Raw genomic sequence first — 12,969 nt, 5'->3', positions numbered from 1 at the left:
AGCTACTCTTAGCTAATAGCTCCCACTTACAATATGTATCTAGATCAAGACTTAGAGTCATCCAGATTGGTGTCAAAGCTTGCATCGACGTAACTATTTACGACGAACCTTTTGGCACCTCCATAATCGAGAAACATATCCTCATTCCACCAAGGATAATTTTGACCGCTGTCCAGTGATCTACTCCTAGATCACTATTGTACTCCCTTGCCAAACTCAATGTAGGGTATACAATAGATCTAGTACACAACATAGCATACTTTATAGAACCTATGACTGAGGCATAGGGAATGACTTTTCATTCTCTTTCTATTTTCTGCCGTGGTCAGGTTTTGAGTCTTCACTCAACTTCACACGTTAAAACACTGGCAAGAACTCCTTTCTTTGACCGTTCCATTTTGAAGTACTTCAAAATTTCTGTCAAGGTATGTACTCATTGAAAAATCTTATCAATCATTTTGATCTATCAAAATAGATCTTGATGCTCAATATGTAAGCAGCTTCACCGAGGTATTTCTTTGAAAAACTCCTTTATGCTTTCCAGAAAATTCTACATTATTTCCGATCAACAATATGTCATTCACATATACTTATCAGAAATGTTGTAGTGCTCCCACTCACTTTCTTGTAAATACAGGATTCCCCGCAAGTCTGTATAAAACTATATGCTTTGATCAACTTATCAAAGCGTATATTCCAACTCCGAGATGCTTGCACTAGTCCATAGATGGATCGCTGGAGCTTGCACACTTTGTTAGCATCCTTTGGATCGATAAAACCTTCAGGTTGCATCATATACAACTCTTCTTCCAGAAATCCATTCAGGAATGCAGTCTTTACATCCATTTGCCAAATTTCATAATCATAAAATGCGGCAATTTCTAACATGATTCGGACGGACTTAAGCATCGCTACGGGTGAGAAGGTCTCATTGTAGTCAACTCCCTGAACTTGTCGAAAACCTTTTGCAACAAGTCGCGCTTTGTAGACAGTAACATTACCGTCAGCATCAGTCTTCTTCTCGAAGATCCATTTATTCTCTATGGCTTGCCGATCATTGGGCAAGTCAACCAAAGTCCACACTTTATTCTCATACATGGATCCCATCTCAGATTTCATGGCTTCAAGCCATTTTGTGGAATCTGGGCTCATCATCGCTTCCTCATAGTTCGTAGATTCGTCATGGTGAAGTAACATGACTTCCAGAACAGGATTACCGTACCACTCTGGTGCGGATCTTACTCTGGTTGACCTACGAGGTTCAGTACTAACTTGATCTGAAGTTTCATGATCAATATCATTAGCTTCCTCACTAATTGGTGTAGGTGTCACAGGAACCGGTTTCTGTGATGAACTACTTTCCAACAAGGGAGCAGGTACAGTTACCTCATCAAGTTCTACTTTCCTCCCACTCACTTCTTTCGAGAGAAACTCCTTCTCTAGAAAGGATCCATACTTAGCAACAAATGTTTTTCCTTCGGATCTGTGATAGAAGGTGTACCCAACTGTCTCCTTTGGGTATCCTATGAAGACACATTTCTACGATTTGGGTTTGAGCTTATCAGGATGAAACTTATTCACATAAGCATCGCAACCCCAAACTTTAAGAAACGACAACTTTGGTATCTTTCCAAACCACAGTTCATATGGTGTCGTCTCAACGGATTTAGATGGTACCCTAGTTAACGTGAATGCAGCTGTCTCTAATGCATAACCCCAAAACGATAGTGGTAAATCGGTAAGAAACATCATAGATTGCACTATATCCAATAAAGTATGGTTATGATGTTCGGACACACCATTTTATGCTGTGGTGTTCCAGGTGGCACGAATTTGTGAAACTATTCCACATTGTTTTAATTGAAGACCAAACTCGTAACTCACATATTCGTATCCGCGATCAGATTGTAGAAACTTTATTTTCTTGTCACGATGATTTTCCACTTCACTCTGAAATTCTTTGAACTTTTCAAATTTTCAGACTTATGTTTCATCAAGTAGATATACCCACATCTGCTCAAATCATCTGTGAACGTCAGAAAATAACGATACTTGCCGCGAGCCTCAACACTCATCAGACCGCATACATCAGTATGTATTATTTCCAATAAGTCAGTTGCTCGCTCCATTGTTCCGGAGAACGGAGTCTTAGTCATCTTGCTCATGAGGCATGGTTCGTAAGCATCCAGTGATTCCAAAAGCCCATCAACATGGAGTTTCTTCATGCGCTTTACACCAATATTACCTAAACGGCAATGCCACAAAAAAGTTGCACTATCATTATTAACTTTGCATCTTTTGGTTTCAATATTATGAATATGTGTATCATTACAATCGAGATCCAACAAACCATTTTCATTGGGTGTATGACCATAGAAGGTTTTATTCATGTAAACAGAACAACAATTATTCTCTAACTTAAATGAATAACCTATTGTAATAAACATGAATAACACTTATTTAGGTTCAACACTAATCTCGAAAGTATAGGGAGTGTGCGATGATGATCATATCAATCTTGGAACTACTTCCAACACACATCGTCACCTTGCCCTTAACTAGTTTCTGTTCATTCTGCAACTCCCGTTTCGAGTTACTAATCTTAGCAATTGAACTAGTATCAAATACTGAGGGGTTGCTATAAACACTAGTAAGGTACACATCAATAATATGTATATCAAATATACCTTTGTTCACTTTGCCATCCTTCTTATGCGCTAAATACTTGGGGCAGTTCCGCTTCCAGTGACTAGTCCCTTTTGTAGTAGAAGCACTTAGTCTCAGGCTTAGGTCCAGACTTTGGATTCTTCACTTGAGCATCAACTTGCTTCCTGTTCTTCTTGAAGTTCCGTTTCTTTCCCTTTGCCCTTTTTCTTGAAACTAGTGGTCTTGTTTAATCATCAACACTTGATGCTTTTCTTGATTTCTACCTTAGTTGATTTCAGCATCACAAAGAGCTTGGGAATCATTTCCGTTATCCCTTGCATATTATAGTTCATCATGAAGTTCTAGTAACTTGGTGATGGTGACTAGAGAAATCTGTAAATCACTATCTTATCTGGAAGATTAACTCCCACTTGATTCAAGTGATTGTAGTACTCAGACATTCTGAGCACATGCTCACTGACTGAGCAATTCTCCTCCATCTTGTAGCTATAGAACTTTTTGGAGACTTCATATCTCTCAACTCGGGTATTTGCTTGAAATATTAACTTCAACTCCTGGAACATCCCATATGATCCATGACGTTCAAAACGTCTTTGAAGTCCTGATTCTAAGCCATTAAGCATGGTGCACTAAACTATCAAGTAGTCATCATATTGAGCTAGCCAAACATTCATAACGTCCGCATCTGCTCCTGCAATAGGTCTGTCACCTAGTGGTGCATCAAGGACATAATTCTTCTATGCAGCAATGAGGATAATCCTCAGATCACGGATCCAATCTGCATCATTGCTACTAACATCTTTCAACTTAGTTTTCTCTAGGAACATATCAAAAATAAAACAGGGGAGATAAACGCGAGCTATTGATCTACAACATAGATATGATAATACTACCAGGACTAAGTTCATGATAAATTAAATTTCAATTAATCATATTACTTAAGAACTCCCACTTAGATAGACATCCCTCTAATCATCTAAGTGATCACGTGATCCAAATCAACTAAACCATGTCCGATCATCACGTGAGATGGAGTAGTTTTCAATGGTGAACATCACTATGTTGATCATATCTACTATATGATTCACGCTCGACCTTTCGGTCTCCAGTGTTTCGAGGCCATATTTGCATATGCTAGGCTCGTCAAGTTTAACCTGAGTATTCCGTGTGTGCAAAACTGTCTTGCACCCGTTGTATTTGAACGTAGAGCTTATCAAACCCGATCATCACGCGGTGTCTCAGCACGAAGAACTTTCGCAACGGTGCATACTCAGGGAGAACACTTATACCTTGAAATTTAGTGAGAGATCATCTTATAATGCTACCATCAAACTAAGCAAAATAAGATGCATAAAAGATAAACATCACATGCAATCAATATAAGTGATATGATATGGCCATCATCATCTTGTGCTTGTGATCTCCATCTCCGAAGCACCGTCATGATCACCATCGTCACCGGCGTGACACCTTGACCTCCATCGTAGCATCGTTGTCGTCTCGCCAATTGATGCTTCTACGACTATCGCTACCGCTTAGTAATAAAGTAAAGCATTATAGGGCGATTGCATTGCATACAATAAAGAGACAACCATATAGCTCCTGCCAGTTGCCGATAACTTGGTTACAAAACATGATCATCTCATACAATAAAATATAGAATCATGTCTTGACCATATCACATCACAACATGCCCTGCAAAAACAAGTTACACGTCCTCTACTTTGTTGTTACAAGTTTTGCGTGGCTACTACGGGCTGAGCAAGAACCGTTCTTACCTAGACATCAAAACCACAACGATAGTTCATCAAGTTAGTGCTGTTTTAACCTTCTCAAGGTCCGGGCGTAGCCACACTCGGTTCAACTAAAGTTAGAGAAACCGACACCCGCCAACCACCTGTGTGCAAAGCACGTCGGTAGAACCAGTCTCGCGTAAGCGTACGCGTAATGTCAGTCCAGGCCGCTTCATCCAACAATACCGCCGAACCAAAGTATGACATGCTGGTAAGTAGTATGACTTGTATCGCCCACAACTCACTTGTGTTCTACTCGTGCATATAACATCTACGCCTAAAACCTGGCTCTGATACCACTATTGGGGAACGTAATAATTTCAAAAAAATTCCTATGCACACACAGGATCATGGTGATGCATAGCAACGAGAGGGGAGAGTATGTCTACGTACCCACGTAGACCGAAAGCGCGAAAGCGTTTATCAATGCGGTTGATGTAGTTCTACACCCTCACGATCCGTCCCGATCAAGTACCGAACGTACGACACCTCCGCGTTCAGCACACATTAGGTCAATGACGTCCTCGCCTTCTCGATCCAGCAAGAGGGGCGAAGTAGTAGATGAGTTCCTGGCAGCACGACGGCGTGGTGACGATGTTGGTGAAGAACAATCTCCGCAGGGCTTCGCCTAAGCACTACGAAAAATATGACGGAGGATAAACTAGAGGGGACGGGGTAGCTGGCACACGGCTTGGTGTTTCTTGATGTGTCTTGGGTGCTAGCCATATCCCTCTATTTATATGTTGAGTCTTGGGGTCGAAACTTGGAGTAAAAGCCTCCACAAAGTCAGTTTCACCCGAAAGGCAAGAGTCCTTCTTAGACTCCAGGACAAGACGCCAGGGTTCCCGACGTCTGGACCCAGACGCCAGGGGCCCTGGCGTCTGGCCCCTGGACTCTGCAATACTTCCTTTTGCGCTTTCCAAAAACCTTGTGGGCTTTCCCCTTTTGCCCAAATAAAGTGTTCTCGAACTCAAACATTTCAGGAAACATCCGGAACCCCTTCCGGTGAATTCCGGAACCCTTCCGGAGTCCAAACACTATTATCCCATATATCAATCTTTATCTCCGGACCATTCCGGAGTTCCTCGTCATGTCCGTGATCTTATCCGGAACTCCTAACAACATTCGATTACCAACATACATAACTCATAAATACTATATCGTCAACGAACATTAAGCGTGCGGACCCTACGGGTTTGAGAATTATGTAGGCATGACCGAGACACCTCTCTGGTCAATAACCAATAGCAGACCTGGATGCCCATATTGGCTCCTACATATTCTACGAAGATCTTTATCGGTCGAACCACATAACAACATACGTTGTTCCCTTTGTCATCGGTATGTTACTTACCCGAGATTCGATCGTCGGTATCTCAATACCTAGTTCAATCTCGTTATCGACAAGTCTCTTTACTCGTTCTGTAATACATCATCCCGCAACTAACTCATTAGTTACAATGCTTGCAAGGCTTATAGTGATGTGCATTACTGAGTGGGCCTAGAGATACCTCTCCGACAATCGGAGTGACAAATCCTAATCTCAAAATACGCCAACCAAACAAGTACCTTTGGAGACACCTGTAGAGCACCTTTATAATCACCCAGTTACGTTGTGACGTTTGGTAGCACACATAGTGTTCCTCCGGTAAACGGGAGTTGCATAATCTCATAGTCATAGGAATATGTATAATTCATGAAGAAAGCAATAGCAACATACTAAACAATCAAGTGCTAAGCTAACAGAATGGGTCAAGTCAATCACATCATTCTCCTAATGATGTGATCCCATTAATCAAATGACAACTCATGTCTATGGCTAGGAAACATAACCATCTTTGATTAATGAGCTAGTCAAGTAGAGGCATACTAGTGACACTCTGTTTGTCTATGTATTCACAGATGTATCATGTTTCCGGTTGATGCAATTCTAGCATGAATAATAAACATTTATCATGATATAAGTAAATAAATAATAACTTTATTATTGCCTCTAGGGAATATTTCCTTCAGTACCTAGACCGTGCAGCCATGGATCACCATCACTTTCTTGCACATGATCGTCCTAGCATTGCCATTCCTTATAACTTAGTCTATAACACTGACCTCGTGATGTTATTCCCTTGCCTGCACCTGCTTTGTTTGATTCTATTGCCAGGGGCGGATACCGGATTATGCCTGCAAACATCCTCGCCTACTGGAACGCTCACGCTGCTGCAGAGGCTGCACAGGCACTTCCACAGTGGGATCAGTGGGTGCCCGCTCCTCAGCAGTGGGATGAGTGGATGCTTGGTCCTCAGGATCCATACTACCCTCCAGGCTAGCTACTGATTGACTACCAACTTAGGCCAAAAGCCTAAGCTTGGGGGAGTACGTGTTTCTCACAGACATTATATTCATGTTCACATATCATTCCATTTGTCGGTGTTCACACTTTTTCATTGTATCATCCATGCTTAGATTTATTTTTCTTGCTTTCTTCTTGTGTGTTTGAAAAACTTTAGAAAATCCAAAAAAATTAGTTTTAGTAATGTACTTTCTATGCATGCTTAGTAGTAGCACTAAAAAGAAAATCCAAAAAGATTTCCTTGTTCTTCTTTTGCTTATTGGTGAAGGAAATATGCCCTAGAGGCAATAATAAAGTTGTTATTTATATTTCCTTATATCATGATAAATGTTTGTTATTCATGCTAGAATTGTATTAACCAGAAACTTACGGTGTGTTTGGTTGGGGAACCAACTATCATGGAATGGAATGGCTCCATTCCAGAGGAACGGGTCCATTCCATTCCTGTGTTTGGTAGGAGCAAAAGAGAGGAACGGGTTGGTTCCGTTCCGGTGTTTGGTTGGAAGCACGGAATGGAAAATGGAATGACATAAATTTCTAAATTTTGGCATCATATCATTTGTATTTTCAAGAAAGACAACATAACAATATGCATTGACAAGTTAACATATAAATGACAACACATAAAACACAGATTTCAACAAGGTGCACATAGTTAAACACATTTGACAGCCATACATTTGTGGTTCACATACGAAGCTCTCCAAAAGCAAGCAAAGTGCAATAGAGCCATACATGTCCAAGTCATACTTGACAGCCACACACGTCTAGTTCATGTATGAAGCTCTCCAAAAGCAACCAAAGTGCACTAGAAGCATACGTTTCAAGTTCACATACTTGACAACCATACAACCATATCGAATTTAGAAGTTCTTCTTGATATACCTACTCACCCAAAGAGACTTGTTGGTTTGGGAAAGTTTCATGAAGGCTCTTGCAGTCTTTGGGTTGTCCACAAGATGCGCATATATAGTAGTGGGCTACAGGCTCTTCATCAAAATCTGGCAATGTGGAGACTACATCCCAAAGGTCATCTGGTATGTCATCATCATCTCCACTAGACCTCACAAGCGCATCAGCCACAAGTTTGAACCCATCTTTGAGAATTAAACTAAGTGGATCTTAAGGAACATGCTTTACCTTAGCCTTCTTTTTTGGTGGTGCTTTGGGGAGAGAAGACTCACCAACATTTGGTGACGTGTTGACCTCACCGTTCTCCTCGCCTTCGAGATCAATGGAAAGAAGATCATTGTCAGATCTGGCATTCAGCCCCTTGGCCCCAATTGTCCCATAAATGGCAGCCGTGGCATGATAGTGCTCAATTGGGGTATTCAGGAAGGGGGCATCAGCTGTGTGGGTCTACAAACATTGTGCAAAATGATTAGCATAATGCAAACATAAAAAGAATCAGATTTGTGGGGTGAGAAGCATACCATACAATGCCCTGCATAGTGCTCCTTGCTGAGCCTAATTGTGCAAGTATCTTCATCCCATAGAGCTCCACTTAAATTCTTCAAATTGACCACCTTTGTCCAAATATTCCTCCACTTCTTGATATGGTTTTTGACTTGTTCTCCGATGACAGAAAGCTTGAATTGCTCGTTCAAAATAGTAGCACATTGTCTATGATGCACATCCCTGATTCCACTTGACGTTCTCTTCCCATCAGCAACAAGACCAGCCAAAAATCCAAGCATGCTTTTTGTCATGGCATTGGTCCAAACAATGATCCCAACTCTCCCGGAGTTCCCACTTGTAGCTCCAACACTCTCCATTTCTGTCCAAACAATAAAAGATACAACCTGTCTAGCCATCAAATAAATTCAAATGTAGTTGCATAAACATCACAAATACATGGTTCAACTTTAGTAAATGATACAATCTGCCTAGCCATCAAATAAATTCAAATGTAGTTGCATAAACATCACAAATACATGGTTCAACTTTAGTAAATGATACAATCTGCCCAGCCATCAAATAAATTCAAATTTGGTTGCATAAACATCACAAATACATGGTTCAAATTTAGTACATGATACAATCTGCCCAACCATCAAATAAATTAAAATGTAGTTGCATAAACATCACAAATACATGGTTCAAATACATGGAGTGTACTACACTCATAGATTAGCATACATTAGTTTTCTATCTTCCCACATTTGGGCTACCATTTGCATCCTATGGTCTACCACGGCCCTAACGTCACTTGCTTGTTGCCTTGATGTTCGAATTGGTTGGGTGGTCCATGTCACTTCCGGTATAATAAATTCATCAATCCCTTGTGACAGTGCATAATTATGAAGAACACAACAAGCTATAACAAGGTCAACTTGCACTGGGAAAGAGAAGAATGGTTTGGCATCATCTAAAATTTTGAAGCGCCTCTTCAGAGATCCAAAAGCCCTCTCTAACGTCACCCGTAGAGATGAGTGCCTAAGGTTGAATAGCTCCCTATCATTTTGGACTAGATTGTTGCCTCACACCACGAAAAGGGGGTAAGAACCCAGGCTTTGCTCCATAGCCAACATCAACTAGGTAGAACTTTCCTAAAAAACAATAATTGGTGACAATGGTTCTTGTAAGGTAATAACAATTGGACAATTTTCTATCTTAGGCAACTTCTTACCCGGTGGTACTTGTAAGCCCCTCTCACGCGTTAATGCATCAGCTAAAACAGTAGCATCATGTGCTGACCCTTCCCAACCAGCTAACACATATGTGAAGCGTAGATCAAAATCTACCGCTGCCATCACATTTTGAGTGGTGAAGGCCTTCCTACCCCAAAAAGAATGCTCCACATCTTTGGTAACACCTGCTCGCACATGTGTACCATCGATAGCTCCAATACAATCCTATATAGTGACAGGTATTAATAAACAACATATCATATAACCTAGATAGCTAACGAATAGTTTCTGAATTTACCTTAAAATATGGGTCAAATCGATGATTTCCTACAATTTTTGTGGGGGTCTCCAATGATGGTGGCGTTATGTAATCATTACGAAGCTTGCCTATGGCTTGGAGAACCTTTCTAAAATAGATGTTGGTTGTGCTGTATGATCTACAAAAATTGGCTAAAATAACCCTATTCCGAAGGTTATGCCCAATTGTATGCAAAAAACATCGCTAATTGTTGCTCCACGCTAAGATGTGGACTGTCTTCTAGCAATTTGTGATCCCTGAGTATGCCACACAAGAAAAAGAATGCAGCTCTTTCAAACCTTAACATGTTTTTACATAACACATCGCTTTGCCAAATTTTTTGATCTAGATAATCATATCTGATTCGATCTCTTTCATACATTGGGCCATATGTAATAAGTGTTCTTCTCTTCCTTATTATAGCTCGAACAATGACTGCAATTGCAGCAAGTGTGACAAAAACAGCGGCTCCTCTAACCATCCTTTTTCTTTTGTTCATCTTCTTGACCATCCACAATTGATGCATGCTATCAAAATTATTACACATCACCACATAGTGCAAAGATGTACTGGAAAGCAGCAAATTGAACAAAAAAGATGTACTACACAACAAAAATTGGAGCAAAAAAATATACTGGACATCAGCATATACTCGGGGAGAGGAAGAGGAGTTTGTACCTTCAAGTGAGATGGATGTGCTTCGCTCTGCCGCCACGCCGGTGTAGCACCTAGACCCTGCTTTCTTCCCCTTCTAACATGCAGATCGAGTGAGGGGGGTGAGAAAATGGATCGAGGGAGAGCTATGTAAAACGCAAGAGCGAGGGGGATGGGCCAGTGGCGCGCGAATGCGAGGGAGATGGGCGGTAGCGCAGAGAGGGAGAGGACCAGCGCCACTGAGAGGGAGAGGGCCGGCGGCACAGAGAGGGAGAGGGTCGGCGGCGCGCGATAGCTGGAGTGGGGTGGCGGAGCAGAGAGGGAGATGGCCAGTGGCGCAGAGAGGGAGAGGGACGGTGGCGCAGAGGAGAGGGAGAGAGGAAGAGGGGCGATGGCGCACCTGTGCGTGGGAGGAAGGAGGAGAGCAGCGATAGGGTTGGGGGAGAGACGAGCCGTTCCGCATGGTTTCCTCGATTTGGAGGTCTCAGTGCATTCCGGATCTAAGGCGAATATTCACTAAGTGGGGACGAGTTGGTTCTACTTCGGTTGGCCTACCGAACGCTGGAATGAGGCCCAGGAACGGGTCTGACCCATGACAATCCGGCCCGTGACTGGAACGAAACACATCCTTAGTACATGTGTGAATACATATACAAACAGAGTGTCACTAGTATGCCTCTACTTGACTAGCTCGTTGAATCAATGATTGTTATGTTTCCTAACCATAGACATGAGTTGTCACTTGATTAACGGGATCACATCATTAGAGAATGATGTGATTGACTTGACCCATCTGTTAGCTTAGCACGATGATCGTTTAGTTTGTTGCTATTGCTTTTTCCATAACTTATACATGTTCCTATGACTATGAGATCATGCAACTCCCGAATACCGAAGGAACACTTAGTCTGCTATCAAACGTCACAACGTAACTGGGCGACTATAAAGATGCTCTACAGGTGTCTCTGATGGTCTTTGTTGAGTTGGCATAGATCGAGATTAGGATTTGTCACTCCGAGTATCGAAAAGGTATCTCTGGGCCCTCTCGGTAATGCACATCACTATAAGCCTTGCAAGAAATGTAACTAATGAGTTAGTTACGGGATGATGCATTACATAACGAGTAAAGAGACTTGCCGGTAATGAGATTGAACTAGGTATTGAGATACCGACGATCGAATCCCGGGCAAGTAACATACCGATGACAAAGGAAACAACGTATGTTGTTATGTGGTTTGACCGATAAAGATCTTCGTAGAATATATGGGAACCAATATGAACATCCAGGTTCCGCTATTGGTTATTGATCAGAGATGTGTGTCGTTCATGTCTACATAGTTCTCGAACTCGTAGGGTCCGCACGCTTAACGTTTGGTGACGATCGATATTATGAGTTTATGTGTTTTGATGTACCGAAGGTAGTTCGGAGTCCCGGATGTGATCACGAACATGACGAGGAGTCTCGAAATGGTCGAGACATAAAGATCGATATATTGGATGACTATGTTTGGACATCGGAAAGGTTTCGAGAGAGTTCGAGCATATACCGGAGTACATGGGGGTTACCGGAACCCCTCAGGGAGTCAATGGGCCTTAGTGGGCCATAGTGGAAAGGAGGAGGCGGCCAAGGTGGGGGTGCCCCCCCAAGCCCAATCCGAATTGGGAGGGGGGCCGGCCCCCGTTTCCTTCTCTCCCTCTCCCCCTTCCTTCCCTCTCCTACTCCAACTTGGGAAAGGGGAATCCTACTCCCACCGGGAGTAGGACTCCCCCCTTGGGCGTGCCTAGGAGGCCGGCTCTCTCCCTCTCCTCCACTCCTTTATATACGGGGGAGGGGGCACCCCATAGACACACAAGTTGATCATTGATCTCTTAGCCGTGTGCGGTTCCCCCCTCCACCATAATCCACCTCGGTCATATCATTGCAGTGCTTAGGCGAAGTCCTGTGCTGGTAGCTTCATCATCACCGTCATCACGCCATCGTGCTGACGAAGCTCTCCCTCGACACTCTGCTGGATCGTGAGTTTGTGGGACGTCACCAAGCCAAATGTGTGCAGATCGCAAAGGCGCCGTACTTTCCGCACTAGGATCGGTCGATCGTGAAGACGTACGACTATATCTACCGCGTTGTCATAACGCTTCCGCTTACGGTCTAAGAGGATACGTAGACAACACTCTCCCCTCTCGTTGCTATGCATCACCATGATCTTGCGTGTGCGTAGGATTTTTTTTGAAATTACTACATTCCCCAACAGTGGCATCCGAGCCAGGTCTATGCGTAGATGTTATATGCATGAGTAGAACACAAAGGAGTTGTGGGCGTGGGTATATACATATTGCTTGCCGTCACTAGTTGATTCTTGATTCAGCGGTATTGTTGGATGACGCGGCCCAGACCGACATTACGTGTACGCTTATGCGAGACTGGTTCTACCGACGTGATTCGCACACAGGTGGCTGGTGGGTGTCAGTTTCTCCAACTTTAGTTGAATCGGATTCAATGAATAGGGTTCTTTCTGAAGATCAAAAAGCAATCACTATACCGCATTGTGGTTTTTGATGCATAGGTAAGAACGGTTCTTA

The 12,969-nt window shown here is 42.6% G+C and overlaps 1 pseudogene; it reads right to left on the bottom strand.

The window, feature by feature from the left end:
• Positions 1-7,670: 7,670 nt before the first annotated feature.
• Positions 7,671-8,534, bottom strand: LOC147966255 (uncharacterized; annotated as a pseudogene).
• Positions 8,535-12,969: the final 4,435 nt, after the last annotated feature.

Source organism: Triticum urartu, chromosome 6A, assembly GCF_056163025.1.
Source record: "Triticum urartu cultivar PI428250 chromosome 6A, HENAU_Tu73, whole genome shotgun sequence".
NCBI lineage: Eukaryota > Viridiplantae > Streptophyta > Magnoliopsida > Poales > Poaceae > Triticum > Triticum urartu.
The sequence above is the reverse complement of the archived record's forward strand: the minus strand, read 5'-3'. Positions and strand labels throughout refer to the sequence as shown.